The following is a 6,132-nucleotide window of genomic DNA, read 5'->3' as shown; positions in this document are numbered from 1 at the left end:
CTAACCACTTGAGCCATCACCACTGCCCCTCAGGGTCTGCATTAGCAGGAAGCTGGAGTCGGGAGCCAGAGCCAGAAATCGAACCCAGGCACTGACGTGGGATGCAGGGATCTTAACTGCTGGCTAAATGCCTAGTCATGGCTGAATATTTTATTAGATGGATGAAGAATCTGATATTTTGCATTTTTCCCAGCTCTGTAGTTTGATCATAGAAGATTTTCTTCTCCTGCTCCTCCTCCTTCTTCTTTTTTTTTTTTTTTTTTTTTTTTTGACAGGCAGAGTTAGACAGTGAGAGAGAGACAGAGAGTGAGAAATGTCTTCCTTTTTCCCTTGGTTCACCCCCCAAATGGCCGCTATGGCCAGCGCACTGCACCAATCCGAAGCCAGGAGCCAGGTGCTTCCTCCTGGTCTCCCATGCAGGTGCAGGGCCCAAGGACTTGGGCCATTCTCCACTGCCTTTTCAGGCCACAGCAGAGAGCTGGACTGGAAGAGGAGCAACCGGGACAGAATCCGGCACCCCAACTGGGACTAGAACCTGGGGTGCCAGCGCCGCAGGTGGAGGATTAACCAAGTGAGCCATGGCACCGGCCAGAAGATCTTCTTTTAAAGATTTATTTTGTGTATTTGAAAGGCAGAGTGATAGGGAGAGAGGGAGAGACAGAGGGAAAGAGATCCACCATTCACTGGTTCACTCTCCCAAAAGACTGCAACGGCCAGGGCTGGGCCAGGCCAAAGCCAGGAGTCTAGAGCTCCATCTGGGTCTCCCATGTGGGTGCAGGGGCCCAGGTACTTGTCCCATCTTCCACTGCTTTCCCAGGTGCATTAACTCTGGTATGGAATGCAGCATCCCAGGGGGTAGCGTAACCTGAGCCACAGCACGGCCCCATCACAGAATTTCTGTCTCAGACATCTTTGTGGACAGGAGCCACGCTCCAGGCTCTTACTGGCTCCCTTTTAGGCCACTGTACCTCCTCCATTAAAAGTGACGTTGTTTGGAAGCAAGGTCATGTTTTCTACTTGGGGCGAGCTTGTGGGCCTCGGTACCACCCTTGCCCAAACCTTGGCAGCACTCCCCAGGGGGGTGTTTTCTGTTGCTTAGTTTCTGGATTTTAGTGTAGAAGAGTCTTCTCTTTATTTGAAGAATCGTCTTTCTCTCCGGGAGTGTTGTAGGCACCTGTCTCACTCCTTTTCTTTGTTTTTTTCACTATAGAATGAGCTGGGCTGTGAGCTGTACTCTGTGGCCTGTGAGATTTTTGGAATAGAAACCTGGCAAACTCCATGTCCAATTCAGAGCTCCCTGGCTGAACTCAGTGGAACTCAGCTACGGGTTTAAGTTGCTAAGCCAATGACATTTGAAAGGAATAATGTGACTCTTTGGGAATAAGCTTTAGTTCTGGAATAAGTGGGTCAAATCACTTTTTACGGGAATGGCTTGGCCTAAGGTCATGAGCGTTTCGAACGCTGCTTGCCAATAGCGGGGTATCTTTTCCACCCACCATGGAAGCTGGGCTCGATGCACGTTTGCTCGGATTATTACAGGGTTGATGGGAACTTTCCCATCTTCTTGTATCGTGGGGTGTCTTGGCTAAGAGCTGGAGTCCAAGGGAGAAGCATCGTAGTGGCTAGTGACCAACCAACCCCAACAGGAAAAGGATGGCAGAGATCTTGCAAGACAATTCAACCAAGAGGCTCTGCAAGGTGAGGAGACGGTGAGGGAGGCCACTAAGGGCCAGACACTTGGTGGCCAGGGCAAGGCCCTTGCTCTTCTCCCTTGCCCTGGAACTTGTGTCATCGCTAAGTGGCATGAAGGGTGGCGCTAGAGGCGTGGGAGTGAGACACTCCCTGTTACTTCCAGGCTCCTGGGAATGGAGGCTGCAGCTAAAACCTAGGATTTCCTGATTGGTCAGAGATACCGGGTTCTTCCCGCATGGTCCTCCCCTTGGTCGTGGCCGTGGCTGTGGTCACCCAGGGGGCAGACTCTAGGGTATGCGTGTCCCTTCCTTGCCACACCCAGTGTCGCCGTTCTCTGCCCCTGCTCTATAGGTCACCCTGCAGGTCAGCAGGCTGGCTCAGCAAACACATACTATCCACAGTTTCAGGATCCACATGGTTGTGGCAGAGGGGTTGAGGTTACGGACAGGGCTGGAGCAGGCGTTTCCAGGTGCGGTCACACACGTGGCTGCCCGCAGAGTCCTGGTCTCTATGGCTTCACTGGCCATGGTCAGGAGACCTCAAATCCTTTGCCACATGGGCCCCTCCCAGGGCTGCCCAACAGGGCCACTGGCTTCCCCAGGGTGGGTAACCCTAGAAGGGTGGGGTGAAGGGGTGAGAGGAGCTATAGTGGATTTTCCCAGCTGAGACGGAGGGATCGTCTCTTATTGTCCCCTTGCATGGAGAGTCCTGAAGGTAGAGGCTTACGGTTGTAGCCAGCCACCCACGCAGCCACTCTGCTGTGGGCCAGAAGGAAGGGAGGCAGAGACCGGAGGGAGGGAGGGGGAGAGGGCGTCCCAAGGCCCTGTTCTCACTCTTTCCTCGGTCTTCCCCAGCCTTCCCGGCTCTGTGACCAGAGTTGGTTCTTCTTGTGCATCTAACATTTGTAACAAGAAGTCCTGACTCACAGCAGGGTGAGAGAGGAAGAGAGCAGCACGCAGTACGGGAGAGCAGTCGCCACAGGATAACCAAGACCTCGGCAGCAGGAAGAATTCATAGAAAGAGATGACCGGGAGAACAGGAGCCAACAAACCTTGCAAACGACTGGGCAGAGTACCAGACTTTACTCAATGGAGAAAACCCAGGAAAACATTGTTGCCTATTGAGAGAAAAGATCACTGGCAAGTAGATGATTCGTGGGTGTCAAGGTTATGAACTCTGGTGAGCTAAATAGATACAAATGTATTTTAGATGTGATTTTGCTACCTTGGTGGGGGTGTCGAGTGAAGGGGTAGAGGGGAGAACAGCTAGCTTCTACTGTCAGCAAGGTTGTTTCCAGCCAGTTACCAACTGTTTCAAAGCCATGGCTGCCTGAAGGCAATACCAAAGCAATGGGGCCGGCGCTGTGGCACAGCGGGTTAACGCCCTGGCCTGAAGTGCCGGCATCCCATACGGGCGCTGGTTCGAGTCCCGGCTGCTCCTCTTCCCATCCAGCTCTCTGCTGTGGCCTGGGAAAGCAGTAGAAGATGGTCCAAGTCCTTGGGCCCCTACACCCATGTGGGAGACCCGGAAGAAGCTCTGGGCTCCTGGCTCTGGCTGCTGTGGCCAACCGGGGAGTGAAACAGCAGATGGAAGACGACTCTCTCTCTCTCTCTCCGCCTCTCCTCTCTGTGTAACTCTGCCTTTCAAATAAATAAATAAATCTTAAAAAAAAAATACCAAAGCGAGGGAGATAGTGAAGGGGCTGCAAGTCAGGCATGAAATTGGGCCATCAGCCGCTGTCGGGGACAAAGCAGAGCAGGGTTCACTGGTTTTGTCGCCTGGTGCTGTGATATCGGGCTCTCCATAAACAATGATCAGCGGTTCCTAGGGACCCCGCACCGGCCCCTTCCCCACCCAGGGTGCTTCCGCCAACATCTGGATGTCCCTGCACGTATAATTCTATCATGGCTTCTTGCAAATCTTCAGCACCTGAACACAAACACCAGAAACCCTGATGGGGATCTCAGCTTCTGTGACTCACCCGAGGAGAAGGTGACGCACGGGTGAGCTGAGTCACCGCAGGCCTCCCGATGAGCAATGCAGGACTCGCTTGCTCCTTCCAGACCGAAGCTCCCTCTTCCCACTCCTGTTGAAAACAGCTTTCTGGGTGGGAGCTGGCGTGGTCTGGGAGCGACCCTAAGAATAAGGAGCCGTGGAGCATGGGACCCGTGACCCAGAAGCATGGGGGCACAGAACGTGAGCTCATGTGCGAGAGGGACGGAGCCTGCGTGTGCTCCTGCAGCCAGAAGCGAGCACAGTAGTCCCCGAGGCACGCTCCTCTCCCCCCTGGGAGGCAGCACCCAGAAAAAGTCCGAGCTCTCTCATCTCTCTAGCAGTTAGTGTTTTTCTTCCTAAATTGCTATTTTTATTTGAAAGACACACACACACACACACACACACACACACAGAAAAGATTTAATATACTGATTCACTTCTCAAATGCTGGCAACAGCCAGACCTGGACCAGGCTGAAACCAGGAACCTGGAACTCCATCTGGGTCTCCAGTGGCAGGACCCGAGCACTTGGGCCACCTTCTGCTTCCTCCTGGGATGCCCGTTAGCAGGGAGCTGGAATTGGGTGGGAGCTGGGACAGGGGCCATGTCCTTCCACGAGGACACATGAGGGTGTCCCAAGAGAACCCTGCGCCAGACTCTTGCCCCTTGGTAAGTTCTGTAGACAACCTGCAAAATGCCTCCCCAGTCTCTGCCCACAGATATTCACAGCTTTGCACGGTCCCCGCCCACACTGCCCCAGACTGCTCTGTATGACTAACTCTGTATGACTAGCGAGGAAGAGCAGAAATGACGGGGGTGAGGGTCACCTCTGAGATGGGCAGTCCAGGCATCTGGGGAGTCAATCAGTGGATGGCAACTCTCTCTCTCTCTCGCTGCCTTTCTAATAAGATGAAAACAAATAAATTTTAAAGGGCATCCAAATGAACCTGCCCTGTCTTTATCAGTGCTTTATAGCTGATTTCCCAAGTGCTTTTTTAAAAGTATTGTTATTTTTAAAAAATTGATTTTTTTTTCAAAAGACAAAGAGAGGGAGAGCAAGAGAGCTCTTCCATTCGCTGGTTCACTCCCCAAATGGTTGCAGCAGCCAGGAACTCCATCTTGGCCTCCCACAAGGGTGGTGGTGGTCCAAGCACTTGGACCGTCTTCTGCGGCTTTCCCAGGCACATGGGCGGGAAGCTGGGATCGGGGCAGCTGGGACTTGCACTGGTGCTCTGATCCGGGATGCCAGTGTGGCAAGCAGCAGCTTACCGCACTGCACCACAACGCTGGCCCCTGTTGTTCTTGTTTTAGGGTTGCAAAAGCAAACTCAAGGAGATGAGTACTGGTGACAGACTTGCCTTTGAAAGGACACTGAATCTCTGTTTCCGCCCATCACATGCTGTCAGCCAACTCTAGACTTGCGCACAGGAAGCGATCTTCCAGACATACACGGTGCTCTTGGCCCCAAGCTTAAGGCACACTCTGCACCGCTGGCGGACGCTCCTGACCTGCACTGCTCTCAGACAAGGCTGGGAAGACTTCTGACCGGAGCCTCAGCCCTGGATTTGCATCTCCCTCATTGCCGGACAGGAACCAGTCTTGGTCATGGCTGTGCCTGCTCTGCCCGTGGCTGTCCTGGCCGCCCTGTCTCCTCCCTTCCTGGCGGTAGAGGCAATACCCTCTGTGTGCAAGTCTTTAGTACCTGTCCGCATGCCTGCAGCATTCACACCTCCACCCACCCTTTTCCCAGAAGGTGAAGTCAGCCCCTAGCGGGGGGTGCGGGCAGATGCTGACCCCTAATCGCAGGGCAGTGCACGTGTGACGGGCTGTTCTGTTCCCAGCCTGGTTCACTGCTCATTTGTTTACAGAAGAAATGTTTGAGGTAGAGGAAAAGGAAGCCTGCCAAGGATGTGTAAGGGACCTTGTAAACATCTGCATTCTCAATGACTTAGCGACTCGGTTTTAAAGAACTGGAAGTCTGGGCCAGAGCGTAGAGAACTCAGCAGCTGCCACCGGCATCAGTCCATGCTGGGCGGGCAGGGTAGACACAGGCCGTGGCCTTTTTTGTATCCATCCTCCTGGTCTTTCTAACTGACAGATCCCTCATTTTTCTCATGGTAGTGAAGCGCCCAAGTGCAAACATTCACTTTCCAGACTCCCTTGCAGCTAGGGATGGTGTGTGACCAGCCTCTGGCTGACAAATGCAGGGGGCATCCAGGAAACCTTTTCAAAGAGAAACTCTTAGAGCTTACCCTTGGCTTGCATATTCTCTCTCTCTCTCTCTCTCTCTCCCTCTTTCTTTCTCTCTCTCACCTGAAAAGTAGACCCAATATCCAAGCATCCACCTTGCAAGCAGAGTGGGAAGATGCATGACCCTAGGTCCTTAACAATACTAGAGAGCTGCTTTAACGCCCCAGGATGCCCTAGTACTGATGTCTTACATAG

The sequence above is a fragment of the Oryctolagus cuniculus genome, chromosome 8, assembly GCF_964237555.1.
Source record: "Oryctolagus cuniculus chromosome 8, mOryCun1.1, whole genome shotgun sequence".
Taxonomy (NCBI): domain Eukaryota; kingdom Metazoa; phylum Chordata; class Mammalia; order Lagomorpha; family Leporidae; genus Oryctolagus; species Oryctolagus cuniculus.
Note: the sequence above shows the minus strand (reverse complement) of the source record.